The following is a 17,180-nucleotide window of genomic DNA, read 5'->3' on the forward strand; positions in this document are numbered from 1 at the left end:
AACTTATTGATTTGGAATGCTTCAGCGATATTTGAGTTCTTGTACTACAATGAACATATTCTTGCATAAAAAGAGTGCAAAATTTGAACATTTTAATTCCAATTTAACATTAACCGGTTTTAAGTGGGTAAAATTCGTGCAAGTGCGAACGCCTTGTGAGTAGCTCATAAAATATAACAATTAATTTAAACGAATCCTCAATCAAATCACCAAATACGCTTATGCATGCAAAAAGGTTTGTAATTTGGAATTATTCATCTGAATTATTCATGATAAAAATGTAAAGAATGTTACTTGAAAAGTATTTTATGTGATTTGTTCGTAAAAAAAGAAAATAAGTTGCAATTGCTTATCTAAGCTGGTTTATGTGGAAGAATTCTACTAGAAATTTGATTTTAAATAGTTATAAAACATTCATTGCCCAACTTGCGCCAATTGCTTGTGGGCCAATTAAACTTTAATTGAATTACAACTCTCTGAATTCCGTGGCACTCAGCCAAACGCACAAGCGTGAGTGTGAGTTCAATGTCAGTCCCTCGTTGGTCGCCAGTGGGTTAATGATGCACGACCGAGACGAACGAAAGCAAAAGGCAGAAGCCAGTGCTCCAAGTTGGAGCCACCGGAGCAGCTGGAACAGCTGGAGCAACCAGAGCAAGAAATCACAGCCCACGCGAATCGGCGAAGCGTCAAGAGAAATCATTTCATTATGGGGCAAGAGACTCAGACTCTATAAGATGCCCCCAAACCCCCGCATGCCGCACCATCCAAGCGGCCTAAGTGAATGAAAATGAAAAAGTGCTGGTGGCACACACAAGTTACGTGATCAGAATGATAAAGCCGGGCTCAGCAGGCATCGGACATATGGGTGGAGGGTCTATGCTATATGGTATGGGTGGGTGAGTAGGTGGTGGCCAGTGGATGGGTGACTGTGGTGACTGACTGATGGCGGGTGATGGTGGGTGGCTGGCACTTGAATCGAATAAATTTTCATTGTATTCGCGCTCCGGCGGATTTAGTTTCTATCATTCCGGCTTTTGTTTGATGGACTCGAGGCTCGAATTAATTAAATCGTCACCGATTGTTGTGCTGTCCAGCGGGGAAATGACCGAGTCCAAATCGGAATTGGAATCCAAATCCGAATCCGAGTCCGAGTCCGCATCAAAACGAAATTAGTGGTCAAAAATGCTGCGAAATCCGTATTGCCCTAATGGGCCTGGCAGATGTCACGGAGTTCATGGCCGCCAAATCTGGCGCAGTGTTGAAATGTAATTAAACTTTTAATTAAATGAATTAAAATACCATCTCGATGACATCTGTGGGGAAATTGTCATAGCCCCCATGGCAACGCGGATGTTGTTGGCCATAAAAAACCTCTAATGCCTACAGATTTGGGCTACACGGAAAACTCATTTTTGTACGTGTACAAATATTTGCATAAATGTGAATTATTTATATAAACGTCAGCACTGGAGTTTGTATGGCACTTGAAAACCCTTGACTTTAAAACACTGTAACTTGCATCTAACTTGAGCCAGTATTTTCCCCAGTGTACTCGGCTTGGCCTGAGTTTCTTTGAACTGCCTGCTTTTAATTGCAGACAAAGCAGGCCAAATGGAGGCCAGCTCCGTGAATGCGGTCAGCAAATGGGCGACCACGCCCACTGGTCGCCCCCATTTATTAGTTGGCCTGCGGAGCGAAAGAGAGCCCCACAAAGGCGATGGGACAGAAGAGGAAGGCGAATGTGTAACCATAAACCACCCAGTTAACCACAAAAACGATTTTGGTTCACCTCTGTATATCCAAGTTAATGCCAGGTGGGTGGTGACTTTCCGGGGTGCAGGTGGTCGGCCACCTTGTGGGTCATGCACATTCAACCCCGGTTATCCTTGCAACAGGACCCAGAGGTAATTGTTCATCACAAAAAGGTACAAAAACGGAAGCCAATGGACTTAATTGAGCAGCAAGAAAACTGAAAAGGTATAAAAAGATGGAAACTACCGCACATGTTGCTACCATACAGGAGCTTCCATTTCTAATCTTAGTCATAAGAAGTGACATCATGTTCAAATAATTATTTCTATTTAAAAACACGCCTTTTAACCAGTTCATCTAATTACCGTGCGACTTAAATAAACCTAAAAATGCGTCGCATTTTGTGCACCAAATTAGATTAGAAATATTTCCGTGTGTGCGTAATTAAACATAGAATCCTTTTCAAAGTAACGACAGGGATATGTGGAGCCAGAAAGACAGAGGGAAAAGTGCAAAAGCAACAGTCTGCTAAACATAGCCCACTTGGCAGGGTTGTCAGGTTTTCCATTTTTGTACCAGTTCCCTGCGCCCCACTCGGTTCTCTTGTTCATTTTTCGGTAGTTTTATTTGCTCATCGTCGAGTGACATTTTGGCTGACGTTGGCGGACTTCCTTCCCCGCACAACCAACAATTTGGCCACGGGGCGGACGACACGTGCTGTTGGCAGACGACGTGTTCAGCTCAGCCCTTCCTCGCCAGAAATGCCTCCTCCTCCGTCTGCTTGGTCGCAGCCGGGAGTTTGTTCATTATTCTCAGCCCCGGGAACTGTGGTCTGAAGTCACGAAAACAATGATCGCTTGCCACATATTAGTTTCCTCACTTTTTGAAACTGAAAAATAGGTACATATTTGCATTAACTAAGCCGCATATAAGGCTATTCATTCGATCCAAAGTTGTGAGCCAAGCTTATATTGGTTTTAACAAATATGCGAAAGTTTAATTAAGCTAACTTCACCAACATAGTCATATGCATATCCGCAACGAAAGAAAAATTGAAAAAAAAGTGTGTTCAAACAATGTGGCTGGAAAATAAATAGGCAGATTTTTCTGGCACGAAACTAACAAAGAGAAAGTATGAAACATAAAATAATTATATAAAAAGTATTCCAGAACACAAAGGCTTTAATTGAAATCTATAATTTGATCGAAACAAAGCTGGGCGGAACAATTAATTTGCTGTTAAGAAACTTTTTTCCAATTTAATGTTACATTATTACATAATCACAAGCTGCTTTGTAATGTAATATATTTTAAGTACACATTAATATGCTGCAATTGGCTGGATTCTGTGTCGCTGTGCACAATAGAAATCTCTGAAGTTTGGCAAACAATTTTGCGTACATTTATGTTTGCACAGGTTTAATCAAATAAAGCCGAGTCTCGCGTTTGCTGGAAAGTTCGATTTATTTTATGACAATATTGATTCGATTGATTTACTAGTTCTATTTCAACGGCGCGTTTCCACTGTTTCCCCTGGGGTCGATTGTGTTTTTAATTTCGTTTGATGTATTAACCCCGACACCTCGCCCTTTTTCCACCCTCATCGCAATCCAATATCACCCCGACACTTTCGACTACCTTGACAGTGGCCATCGTAAATTGTTATTGGCATTTTATCTGGCCCAAACGCTTTAAATGCAGATTTATGCAATTCCCATTTGATGGCGAATAATATTTGTGGCCCCCTTCCAAAGACCATTGAATTCAATCGAAAGAGGGAATACTGTTTACCCGACCAGGAATTCCAAACATCCATCCATTCATTCATTCACTCATTCATTATTATTGACAAATAACCATAAACAACACGGAAGCGGCTGAAAAACTGTGGGATATTTTTTAAATATTTGTGTTTTCCAATGCTCCTCTGTTGTTGGCTGCAGAAAAATTGCGTTGTGTGGAAAACCCCCCGCCTAAGTCCTCTTGTGCCATAAAAATTCCATCAGCATTGGAGCAATTCCATTAGCACGAAATGATTTGATGCGGTTTAGCTCCTGTTATCTGCGGTTGAGGGGGTGTTTTTTAGGGGTTATTTAGGGGCTGTTCCAGACGTGGAGCAGGAAGCACAAGTGGATTGAAAAGTCATAAAGTCGTCCTCCGCCTTCCCGCTCCGCTTTTCTTTTTCTGTCCCTCGCCTGGACGATATGCGTCCTTTCAGAGATATTTTTTGTTTCTCCCAGCACTCCCAGCAAAAGCACTTTTTAAAGCACTTTCCTTGGCTATGGTATGGCATGCTGTTTTCACCCAAAGTTTTTTGAACAATTTTACAACTCTCCGTAGAACTGGTGGCACTGACCCACCCGTGCAGTCGAAAACGTCTGGTCAGTATAATCACCTAATCCCTCTGGCCGCACAGCACCTGCTGCCTCCGAAATGGTGTTGTCTAATTGAAATATATGGCGGAGTGGCCCGAAATCCTATTATATACGCTTTCCAGACCCCAGGGGTACCATTTTCCATCCCCGTTTCCTGGCTAAAGTGCAGGTCTGTATATCGATGGTCGCCATTTGTAGCGAATTAGAAGGAAGTTATATCTGTATTGATATATATTACATGATATATTTCATTTTCTAGATCTTTGGAAACAAATTATTGAACTACCTAAAGTGTTAGGCGCGTTTTATAGCAAATGTGAGAAAGTTCTCTCCCAGACAAATGCCATCAGAACCCAAGGTATATCGAATGTACTTTTTCTCTGTGCAGCAGCAAAGTGTCAGGATAATGTGAAACGTATACCGCCGTGAGCCGGGCGACAACTGCTCCTGGTGAGGAATTTAAGCACACATCAGGGGGCGGAGAAGTGGGCGGCAAATGCAGATGCAGCCGCAGCAGCAGCCACAAAATGCCAGGAACGCATAAAATGCCGACATTACCGCCATCAGGGGGGTTATACGGAATTTTTGACGGGGGTTTCTGGGGGCTCGATAGGCGACGGCAGCTGGAAAAGCGCCGCATGTGTGGGCCAAAAGCTGCCGCCTGGGAAAGGACGAGGAGCTGGCCGTCGGAAAATGGAAAAGGAAATTGAGTGTGTGTAATGCGTACTTATGGCGCACATTTTAAATGAAATTTTCGCTGCGACTACGCTTCCTGTCGCTTGTCTCTCCCATCCTCTGGCCATCTACTGGCACTGAGCTTCCCCATATCCAGTATCCCCTATATCCTGTTTCCCCGATATCCTGTATCCCTACCTTCCGCTAAGCAATTTCGATTGCATTGAAGTGCGGCATGCGAGCAACAGGTGGCGCTGCTGGAGGACACACCTCGTGTGGGCTGCATATTTTCCCTGCTTCCGTTCGTATGTTTCGCATATTTGCCTGCTTCCTTCCCTTCTGCCTCCTATAGGATTATATGCACCTTCCATATATACCTATTATCCCTGCCTGTCCCTCCCATTTTATTAAATTCGTGCCTGTCTGCCTGGCAAGTCGAGGTCCTGGCCAGGAGCTTATTCCCGCCAGTGCGCTGGGAGCTCGCCTTTCTGCCAGCCTTGGCCCCCTGCAGGCACAATTCATTTTTCATGTAGTCTCTGGCAAAAACACACGGAACGTGGAGAAGACGAGTAGGTGGCAGGAGACACATAGCCGAGCTGCATCTTGGTCAAATGCATAATTAATTGGTTTAGACTGCAAACAACTGTGCTTGGAATAAAAACAAAGAAAATGCGAGAAGTTCGCTGAATAAACGGCTTTGTGACTAAACTAAAACACAAATACTTTGTTTCTGTTTAAGAAGCATTATAAACTCCTAATACATATAACAAATACATTTTTTATTTAAATAAAACCTGCCAGCATCATGTTTACCACAACTTATTTTATGTAGCCTTCGGTATTCCGCAAAACTATATCAGTACAATAAAACGTATGGGATTTGTAATTTAATTTAGGCCAATATGAAAGACTACTTGTTTTTGTACCACTACAGGCCGATATTTGTTTATTTTTATAAACCAATTAAGTCAACTTCATACTTCCCTCTTACCCACTTGTTTACTTCCAAATTTGATTAGTTTTTGCGGCGTTTTGCGCAGTGTTTTTGTGTCAGATACATTGTGTCAGATACTCGTGCATTGCGACAAACTGCGAGCTACGAATTCCGGCTTTGCACTCCATCTTCCACTGGCCATGTTTGTGGTGTTCCTTGTGCTCATTTGCACTCGAGTCGCGTTCTGGCGGCTGCCATCGCCATGGATAATAAATTTGTCAACTTGCAGTTGCATTCGCAATGCTGTAGCATAGTTGTTCTGTAGTTTTCCCCCGCTCGGAAAACCACGAAAAAAGCGCAACGTGAGCTTCATCTGTTCGCCAGTTTGTTAGCTTTTCGCCGTCAGCGGCTATTACACATTTCATTTTATTGTCACGTACGCAGCACGTCTCTTTATGGCACACACGCCCCCTCTCCGACCGATTTGCAGATATATCTATGGACTAGCAGCCATATATAGAGCGTTCAGTTGTCTAGCCAGAATCGGCCAGAATCGAACATCGAAGGCTGTCAACTATTACTGGGTGTGGCTACTGAATTTCAATCGCTTATTTTACTACTGCTGTAAAGCCGAGTTTTCTTGTACGAAATCAGTTTACATTCATACGAATTTTCAGCAGACTTACGTCACTTCATTGATGGCCGGTAGCCATGCTTTAATTATTTCAATGGGCGTGCGTATTAAATATCAATTAGGTAATTTCCAAGTGCAGCTCATTGAGTAACTAAATATTGACTCGCAAGGTTCGAGTGTCGATTTGTCAGCCTATTAAGTAATTAATTACCGAACTCTTCAGTCTTTTGTGGTCAAGCAGGGAAATGTTGAGAGAATTGTGAATTTAAATTGTAAAAAGCAAAAAGTTGATGTATGTATGTAACAGTGATCTCTGGCTATATTGCACAGAAAACTCAAATGCAATTGCTCAACTAACTCTTAGAGAAACTAGCTAATTAATAATCTCTTTGCACAATGAACATTAAGCATAAAGATACAGAAATGCCATTTTCTCTTGTAGATATAGCTTTTAGTTGGCCTTAAGGCCAGCTGCATTTAACTGCAAATTAAATATTAGGTAGTGGGAAAAGCATTCTTAGTTGAAGAAAAACTACTAATTTTCAGCTGCTTTTAAGTACCGCTGCTCATGCATTTTGAATGGCGATGACGGGAAAAGTTTGTCATTTAATGCCGTCATTCGTTTTAGAAGAAAAGAGTTCCAGAAGTTGGACGAGGAAAACGCGATAAGATGGCAGCGAAAACATTTGCTCTTTGTTACCAACAATTGGAAAACACCTGAAAAAAATTAACTTCTGTTTAAACTTTGTTTTTGGCAAGAAGCCAATTAAAATTCTATGGAACGAATTAGAGTGCAGGCGGCATTTCCATTCCCATTCCCATTCCCGTTGCCACTCGCCTCGCACTAATTCACTTTGCAGTTTCATCTCTTAGTTACTTATGCCATCTCTGCCATCCGTGGAAAATAGTTTTCCTGCACTTTCCGCGTCCTTTTTCGGTGGCGGATTACACGGATCTGCGCAAAGTCAGGTGCAGGCGAGCCGGAAAATATATATATAATATATATAGATGGATATGTATGGAGGACAGAAAAGGAGCAGACTTATTGCATTACTTACGCTAAATAACCACTTACAAAGTGGCATTAGACGAGGGAGATGAACTGATCCAGATGGGGTAATGAAGGCGGCGATGTTGACGCAGTTTCTGCTGGTGAACTACTCATTAAGGAAATGTCATGGCATTCGCGACCAAATGCCAACAGGTAAAGGCAGTTGAGGTGGGGTTGGACTTAAGTGAAAATGTTCGGGGAAAATGCAAATGGAATGCGCCGAAAGACAGGCGAGCGAGCTCGAGATATGCATTCCAATACACAAATGAATCAGTATCTGTATCTATATATCATCTGCAGCTACATCTGCATCTGCATATGCATCTGCATCTGCATCTACATCTGCATCTGCGTCGTGGTTAAACAGGCATTCGAAGAGAGAAACAGCTCGACGTGGAAAGCCCGGAAAAATCCTCCTCAGTGAGTTGGTAGTCTGGCTGTCATGCCTTTGATTGAGTTTCCACTGCCTGAAACTCGCATTCAGGGAATTGTTTGCCTTTCTGCGTATTCAAAAAATTTAAAGTCCGTTTTACCGTCTGATTTTTGTTTGTCTTCCCAGCTTAAAGAGCTTTCAGCTGGAATGTTTGTTCGAAAGTGTACGCAAATTAAAACAAGAGCCGCAATCAAGTGTTCATGGCTGAAAATGTGGATACTTCCATAAATGAATAGCAAAACGGGTTCTTTGTTTGTCGATTGTTTGGGCTCTCAAGGCATTCAATTGCCCGTTTTATTATGTAAATATGTAAGATGTTTTCTTCTAAATAATTCAACAATACGGCTTGAATTTTAAATAAATCTTGAGTGTACTTAATGCATCGAGTGCTAAGTCAACGTTAAGTTATTGAACTCAAAAGCCCGATAAGTTGATTGTGATTTTAAGTTAATCATTCAATATGTTGCATAATTATCGCCTCTATATTATAATGCGAAATTATAAGTAGAAATTAGAGACACAAACAGTGCATATCTGCCTCACTATTTCCATGCTGTCGATTTGCATTTTGCTGGCAAGCAACTGAGGCTCTGAAATGTAATATGGCAGAAAACCCAATTAAAACGCTGCACAAGACAGGATCCTGGATCCTGGATCCTGGCTCGTGGGTAATGGGTACTGGGTAGTGGGTAGTGGAGCAACAAAGGCTGCGGCAGCCACGAATAATTTCTGGGCTGTGGCCCGACAAGTTTAATCTCTTTGCCCGATGCAGGCAGCTGTGCTCAGTCGTTCTGACTTGGATTTGGTCTTGCTCTTGGTTGCGCATGGAGCTGGCTTCTTGGGGTATGCAATATATTTTTGAAATGGCCAAAAGGGATGTAAATGGCCACACTGAGAAACAAGTTCTGAAAGTGTCAGCCAATGTAAAGCATGGAAACTGCATTTAGATTCAAGTTTTTACTCACTGTTAGCATATACTATATAATGTAGCGAAGAACTCCTACTTTAGATTTTATTATTTCATTTCAGAGAGTGTCACTAATTGAATGCGAATCGCTGGCCTGGCTAGTTTATTGAACACGATGGGCGTGGGGACAGCCATTTGTGAAGGGGTTCGCAAGGGTGTGTTGGCATATGGGTTACTGGTTCAAGCGGGCTGACAAATACTTGCTCAAGTGCTTAGTAAATGCAGGCAATTCTTTTGTGGGAAAGGAAAGGAAAGCTTTTAGTGAAAGTGGTTGGCATTTCCATACCAAGCCAGCTTGAACTTTGATCAATATCAGCAGAGTGGCCCCACCCAATTCCCCTGCTTCCTGGGGTCATAAAGTGCGAGAAGAATGAACTAATCGCTGGTCAGCCATGAAAGGGCTAACAGGGCGTGGCGGCATGCTGAAAAGTTATGGCCGCCATATAAAAAGGACGCCATGTCGCTGGATGCCAGTGAGGAGTGCATGGTCACACCACACATGTGGCTTTCGTTGCACTTTCGTGTGACATCTTAAGTGCATATGGCTGCAGGTTGCTGCTGCTCCGGATCCTCCGCATACTCCGGATGATGCTAAGCCACTGCTTACCGGACTCGCTTTTACGACTGCAATTTGCCAGAGACAAAGCCATCGGAAATCTTTCCCAGTGGGTTGCCCAGCGTACTCCCTTTTTTCGTGGTTTACGGCGGCGGAGAGTTTACATTGTTACGTTCCGCAAGGCAAAGTATTCATAAAGATTAAACGGCGACAAGGAAGCTGCGGATTAGCTGGTACCTCTTACTGGAGAGCAGAGCTTGAAATGGCTTTAAGTTCCTCTGCGAACGGCTAAAAAAAGTGCTTCAGACAGAGTCAACACTTTGGTTGAATTAAAATAGTGGCCAAAATAATATCTGAACTGGAATACTCACAACAAATAAGTGCAGAAATGAAGAGCCAAAACAAGCAGCCCTAAATAAATAAGAAATTAAGCTTGGCAGTTTCATGTCTCCTTTGAATTTGGTAATCGCCAAATCAATCTTGTGGCATGTCTTATTTTAAGCGATTACATCCGCACCAAGAGACTCCAATTAAGTGGGAAATTTCTGTAGGGTTGGTTTTTTGTTTTTAACATCGGGGAATTGCTCCATCATACAACTAGTTTCCCATCTTGATCTCTCTGCGTTTTGTTCACTCCAGCGAAGCGTGTTTTTCCAACTCCGTTTTCCCACTTGAAGGTTTTTGGTCCTGCCTCGACTAGTATGACAAAAGTAGCTTAACTTGTTTTTGCTTTTTATTATTTTTTACTTCCGAAGAAGATTTATCGATGGCCGTGCCAACTCATACATGGACTGTTCAAGGGAGCACGTCCCTTTGCCATAAAAATACGAATATGAGCGAAATATTCTGGCATGAATAAAAGGGAGGGGAACTGAAAAAGATATTCCAGTTGATTTGAGGGCATGTTGGGTAGCACACACAAGCAGAAATTTTCAAAATAGAATAATAATTTTTATCCGTATCGAAATATATTTATCAATACAATAATTAAAGAAAAGGTTGGGTTGACATTGCTGTTACAGAACGTATCTGTGAGGACTTTTGACTCAAAATTAGAATTCTCCCACCTCTTCTCTACGGGCATCTGAGAAATTTTAGAATTTATTATATTTACAAATTATATTTACGCACACCGAAAGCGATTTGCCGGTAAGCAATTTCATGCAACTGCGGCACGCAATCCGACGACAATGTGCACCAAAACCCGAGAGTCCTTTCAGTATTTGGCAAGTACTGGCGTTAATTGGTGGGCGTGGCCAGGTGGCCATCTGAAATTGAAATTGAAACTGGCGCTGATTATCTGGTCGACCGCCGCTGGAACACGACCGTCTGCCACCCACTTGGCATGAGTTGGGGCAATAAAAACTTATTAAGCGATGCTGGGTACGCGGGACTTGCAACTTGCCATAAAACCCGGACAGCAAGGGGAAGCCCCAAGCACGAGGGCCGCTGGGAGGGGCAGCGGGGGTGGTAATCGGGATGGGAGGGCCAAAAGGATAAATGGAGAAACATTTGGCAGAAATGTGTCGTTGCCTTGGGGCAGGACCGTAATAAAAACGGAGGAATAAAACGAAATAAAAGTATAAAAAATGCGCATACGCCGCATTGGCTTCGCCTGCCTTATAATAGACATTAATAATATATCGCCGTTTCCGCACCCGACTCCTTCTCATCCGATTGCAGTGGCAAGTGCGATAAACCGTTTAGCAACATCCGGAACCGGAAAGCAGAACAAGATGGAGCACTATAGTCGAGTGTCGCGACTATCGGATACCCGTTACTCGGCGAGTGAAGCACTAGATGGATTGAGATGGAAAGCAGAAGCATTCCACTGAACTTAGTCGCAATAATCAGCTTGTTTCCTATGACATGCTTTTCAACGAATCCAGTACACAGTTTGCACAACGAGCAACGGATATAAGTGGAGGAAAATGTGTAAAGCACACTCCTAGCGAAATTGCGACCATCCACTTTCTATCTCTGCACATTTACATACTAATTCGATTCATTACAGTCCCCTGGCTGGAATCTTAATTGAGGTAATCAATGCATCTGTAAGCTGATTTAGGTTGAGTGGTTTCTTTGGACCCCAATCGGCTTAAATTTCAATGCATTTTCAATTTGGCATTTCGCATCTGGCCATCCTTGAACTCCGATCGAATTCAATAACAAGAAACGTACAAGAAGGACACGCAAATATTTTGCAATGAGATATTTGCTCATATGCACACAATGGCCGGGCAGCAACAAAGGCTTCAAAAAGTATTGGGAAAACTTTGGCGACGCCTCCCACTCCCACTGCCACTCCCCCACTTTCCATCTGCTAACTTTGTGCAGTGCCATCTGCGGAAAAGTTTATTGCGATAAATGAAAATAGGAAGCGCACAACGAACAGTTACAACAAGATGTTGAAATAAGTTGTCAAGCCAACGCATCCGGCTGTTTTATGTATTTTATACTTTTATTTTGTATTTTTTTTTATTCTGCCCAGAGGGGCGTGTATAGTTTTCCACTTGTCTGACTGCGGCGGCTGTCGGCGATAAGCGCAAGGCATTGATAAACATCCCAACTCCATTTCTTTCGCAGCTCTCCTGCTTCATGTTCGCCCCCCTTTTGGGTGGGGATGTCAATGGAGGTGGAGGTGGCTCTCAAGCAGTGACAATGGCCATGCCGTGCCCACAATTGGTTTGCTTGACAAAACGACTGGCCGGCTATTGTAATGCACCTAAAAAAAAAGTGTAAGGCTGCTTGAATGTATCCCTACTGCTTAAGATTAGGCGGCTTCAAAATTGCACTGAAAAGTCTTGAATCCGCTGTGATATGTTCTTTACATCACATCATATATATCATATATATCAGTAGAAATTACTTCTTATTTGCTCCCCATGCAATCTTGGTTCTTCTCTCACTGCACTGAAATCGCTCAATTCTTAAGGTTGAGGACGTCGTAGTTGATTTTCCGCAGCTCTGCAGGCGGCAGCTCGGAAAAGCGACCACGGGTTGATGGGAGAAAATGGGCGGCTGTTGGGGGGGCGGCGAGCATCAGTGGGACACTTGGCTGTCAATGGCAGTTGAGTTACGACAAAGGGAAGAATTGCACGGCAGAGTCTCCTCCTTCGGCTTCCATGGCTTGTGGAATTTTTCACGCGTCACCTGTGGCAGATAGTGCAGCTCCCGCCGCCTCTTCTCGGCGGGAAGTCTGTTGTCTTGGCTTGGCCAGGGGGGTAAGAGGGTCCTAGGCCTCTTCCGATGGAGGAGTCGGGTTGAATGAACTGCGGCCGTAATCGATGCGCCTCCATGTGCGCGTTTGTTCTGCTGCCATTGTTCGGGATATCAGATACACATATCCTGCCACCGATGGCGGCGTCTGCCAGGAGGGCCGGGCCACAAAAAAGGCCAGGATAGGCAGGATAGGCAGGACATTCATTTGATAACATTTTATTAGCATCAGATGATGGCGGTTATCTCATGACTGCACTTCACATATCCGCAGGCAGACAGATGGCAACCACAATGATTGTCAGTCAAAATAAGGACAAACAGTGTCCGTGTCAATGAGTTTGTGGATGCGAAGGGCTCGAGGGGCGTAGCAGGATAATATAGGATATATCTAACCGATTCAGCAGGTGCTAGTCACGTCTGCCACTTGTGCTTATGAATGGCACTACACTCTCCGCCAAGAGCGGTAAGGGGATTTTCCCGGTTCAAGTCCTGTGAGCACAGGATAATGCACTGCAATGGTTCTCATTCGGATTACTCCGCCCATACACGTTGATATGGCAATCGAATCCGCTTTGAGTTGCACAGTTGCGATGCGGCAAAATAGGTTTGCTTATCGGTGCAATCCGAAGTAAGTAATTGAAAGGCAAACGATTGAGTTAAATATGAAGCTCGGTTTTGTATCAAAGCTTCTAAGCAAATTTAACAGCAAATATGAATCAGAAAAACAGCAGAAATCCATTTTTATTACAGCTGTCAGAACTTTTAAGCCTTTTCAAACTCAATTAAGCCATTTGGACTTTAAATGAAAATACCAAGTTCGTTACAATCACATTCAGGTAACAATAATATCAGCTTTCATAGATGCGTTGATGTGATTTTTTTGGCAGAAAACATTTACAATATTTTTACAATAATTTGAGCACTTCCTCTTAGGATCGAATTACACATTTTCGGTTTTGAGTGCAGCCTCAAATAATTTCGATTCCATTGTAAATTCTACATTTGCCGTAAATAATAGTGTACAGTCAGATTGTTTTACACTGCAGCCTGCAGTTGTCGTTGGCAACCTCGAAGTGCACAGCTGCCCCACAACTCCAACCCCATTTATTGCTTTGGGCTTTTCATATTTTAAAATTATAACTCTCCTTCTGTCGCCAGCACTTGCAACCACTGACATTTTTGGTCTCGAGATATTTCATTAGAGTAAAATGCTGCTCTGTGGCGCAACCACACAGTCTGCAAATGGTGTCGGCCAAGTTAAATTGCGGGGAAAATGTATGGTGGCGTCCAAACAAAGTGCAATTTATTTTGCTGATTAATTGAAAACGGAGGTGGTGTCATTGCGATTCGGAGCTTGACCTTCGTTCTGGGAGCGGTGGAGCAACAAGGATTCGAAAGGATTCTTGCGGGATGTTCGGTTGGAAAACGTAAACAAACACTTGTCCAAGGCTAGGTCGGGTTTTTCGAGAGATCCTTGCTGGTTAGTTCTCCAGCGCTTGCGAGCTTTCGCCAGTGCGCAGGAGCGCTCTCTCGTCCTTTTTCCCATCTAGCTGTGCTTAAGCTTTTGTGACGTCACAGGGACGCCGCCAAAACGGCACTCGAGCCAAATGCCAAGGACTCGAGCCGAGCTCAGTGCCATTCGAGAGATTCGCCAAGTGAGACGTTCCAAGCGCCGGAATTAATCCCCACATATCCTGCGGTCGGTCACTCTCTCTCTCTCTCGCTCGCTCGCTCTCTTCCTGTCCCGCTCTCTTCGCGGAGAGGGTGTGCGTGCGTGTGTGAATAAAATCAACAAGAGCATAGCCGAAAAAACTTTCAACCAAGCGTGTCCAACAAATTAGAAAGCTAAAAAACCAAAAAAAAAAAAAAACGGGAAAATAAAAGAAATCAACATTGACTTCAACTGTTGGCCACGTGGTGTGTGGCTTTCTTGTTTTTCCACTCAGAAGCCGAGGTAAATTTTTTCGAAAACAAACAGCCAGACACAGCATCGCCGAAAACAAGAAACAATCGAATTTTCGGGGGGAAAACCACCGCCAGTGAAATTCGGTCAATATTTGTGCGAGTGTGCGTGGAGCAGGGAAATTTTTTGGAGCTTGTGTGTCACTGTTTTTATTGTTGTTTCTGCGCGCAAATATAAAGGAAAACCACCGAGCAGGCGAATGGGGAAAATCTGTGTCAGTCGCAATTACGCACTATCTCATTTGGGAATTTCTGGCCGCCTGGGTTTTGTGAATGAATTATCAAAGTGTTTGCACGCATTTTTAAACCGATTTGCGCCTGTGCAAATCCTTACTAATTTCCGAGTGGGTGTTCTTACTAATGACAACACCAGTAATTGTTGCCAGACACGACAGGCACTTAACTGCACAGAGAGAAAATGCAGAAGCCAATTCATAAGCTTCTGCTATGAATGCATAAGGAGTTGTCACTGTAATTTCAAGAAATCAAAGCCATATGGGTCAAAGGTATGCCACCTGGGTGAATAAATCAAAAGGGACCGGCGGAGCACCGCGGGCGGTAAATGTTGCATATTACGTGAGCTTTTACCACGACCATGTGGCATACGTTACGCATACGCCATGTGGCCCCCTCCGGAGGCAGCAAGGGCTGCCAACAGTGCGTCGCGTTATAAATCGCACGACAATAACTCACTGCGAGCAGGAAGGGCTTGAAATGGCGGGGATTTGGGCCCAAGGAAGGGGTAACCGGCCAGAATCGGGTCGGGTTGTGACCGGGAAAGTCGCAAACTGAAAGCTATTAAGCCGAAAGACTTAAAGACTTTTGCCACCCACCTCCGGGGACGGTGGCCGCTCCTCCTGCGACCGCCTCAATTTCCCACACACACACACACAAACACACACATCCGTTTCCTGTGACAGGGAGCAACAACGAAAACTCACTTAGCCATGCTGCCTTCAGCCTCTGTGTTCGCCAGACTCACTTGACATGCTCTTAATACCAAATAAAAAACAAGGCTCAAGGACGCTGTGGAAACACTCCGTTCCACTTTTGCACTGCGAGTAAGGCCAAAACCCCCCACCAGCCACCCCTTTCCACCCAGCCAGCCCAGTCACTCCGTCATGTGTAAATTTTTAATGTTGCCAAGACCCCCAAATGTAGGTTATCAAATTGTGTTCAAGTTGTCTTCGCCAAAAGCGGCGGAGAAAAAGTTTCACCGCTCGCAAACATTTTAAATGACTTTGTAGTCGGCGGCTGGTTGTTTTTCGTCGTATTTCCCTTCTGACGCCGCCTGCCAATTGGGTCAAGCATTTACATTTCACGCCTAGCGGAAAACTCAGCCAGAACTATGCTACTCCAGCAAGAGCTTCCCACTTGCCCGGCAGTTGTGTTATAGAAGCACTCCAGCGTTCGGTAGTGGTGCATCTATTTAGTCAAATTAAAAACACAAATTCAACTCTGCTCTGTCGGCTGCCACTAATTAATTGCAAACTAAATGAGTTTCTCGGCATAAAACTTTATCCACAGCAAAGCTGATTGCTGTCAGTTTTGCGGCCGAAGAAGGAGAATGCTGGCGATGTAGATTGCAGCGAAATCGCTTGGCAAACACAACAGGGGCGGAGATAGGGGGGCTTATAAGGCTTACCATTTTCGGGGAGGGGCCCTGGCTGAAATTGTAATTTGCGCAGCTCCCACACATTCCACTCGCTCCATTGAAGTTTTCCGGCTGAGAAAGGGGCGAAGCCATCGAGTCATACAGGAAATTAGGGCTAAAAGCAAGTGTAAAACGGTCAGCGCACTGAAAACTTTCTAACCTCAAAGGGCTGGTCTTTTGACCAAAAAAATATTGCAAAAATTCCAACTTAGCTTGTATGGAATTACTCGGAAAAGTGCATGCCACTTAAACTGCATTCTGATGCACAAGGAACTTTACAAGTCAAATTAATCAAATAAGGTTGATGAGCATTTCAAGTATGTTCCGTGACTTGGGCAATATTATAAAAAATGCGTTTTTAGAGCAGGTCAATGCAATTTTGCTCTCTGCCATTCCCTTAACTGGTTAGCTTAGTCATCACGTTATGAGTCACACAGCAGGATATGTAAGGGCAATGAAGTTAGCCCTGCGGAAATAAAGTGTTCGTTTGCAGGTAATCGAATTGAATGCTGGCCAGCTCAGCCAGCTCAGCCAGCTGAGGCAGGAGTCGAGTTCGAGTTCAGATGGGCAGGACCTTGATGATGGCTGTCAGGACGGACGGAATGACCAGTCACTGATTTGGCAGGGCACTGAGCCATTAAATTCCCACTTGACGTGTGCGGCGGCTTGGCTTTCGCTGGCTGCCCGCGGCGTGAATCTGTTAATTCAACTTATTAATTTTCATTGAATTTCTCCCAATCGCCACCGTCGCTGTCACTGTCGCTGCCACTGCCAATGTCAATTGTCACCGAGTTGTGGCGCCCTAGGGCGGAACTCGACATTATGGCACTTTGGGGCGTGCTCGTTGGTCTGTGGTTTGTGCAATCAAGTCGCTTGAAATGATTTGGCTCAGCACAAATACTGAATTAATTTGCATGCATTTGTAGGCCGCCTTTCAATCGATATGCCAAAACTTATTGGCCATT

The 17,180-nt window shown here is 43.9% G+C and overlaps 1 protein-coding gene across 5 annotated transcripts in view; it reads left to right on the top strand.

Moving 5' to 3' along the window:
- The window catches only part of LOC6548470 (kazrin), a 48,172-nt gene that overhangs the window by 3,804 nt on the left and 27,188 nt on the right, over positions 1 to 17,180 (top strand). The window contains exon 1 of one of the 5 annotated variants that reach the window (XM_026980761.1): positions 14,321 to 14,553. The exons of the other annotated variants lie outside the window; for them this stretch is intronic. The gene's annotated coding sequence lies outside the window, so the exon portion shown is untranslated. Of the gene's footprint in view, positions 1 to 14,320; positions 14,554 to 17,180 lie in introns of those variants that run through there. 5 annotated transcript variants of the gene reach the window in all.

Source organism: Drosophila erecta, unplaced genomic scaffold (genome assembly GCF_003286155.1).
Source record: "Drosophila erecta strain 14021-0224.00,06,07 unplaced genomic scaffold, DereRS2 tig00000092-arrow-pilon, whole genome shotgun sequence".
NCBI lineage: Eukaryota > Metazoa > Arthropoda > Insecta > Diptera > Drosophilidae > Drosophila > Drosophila erecta.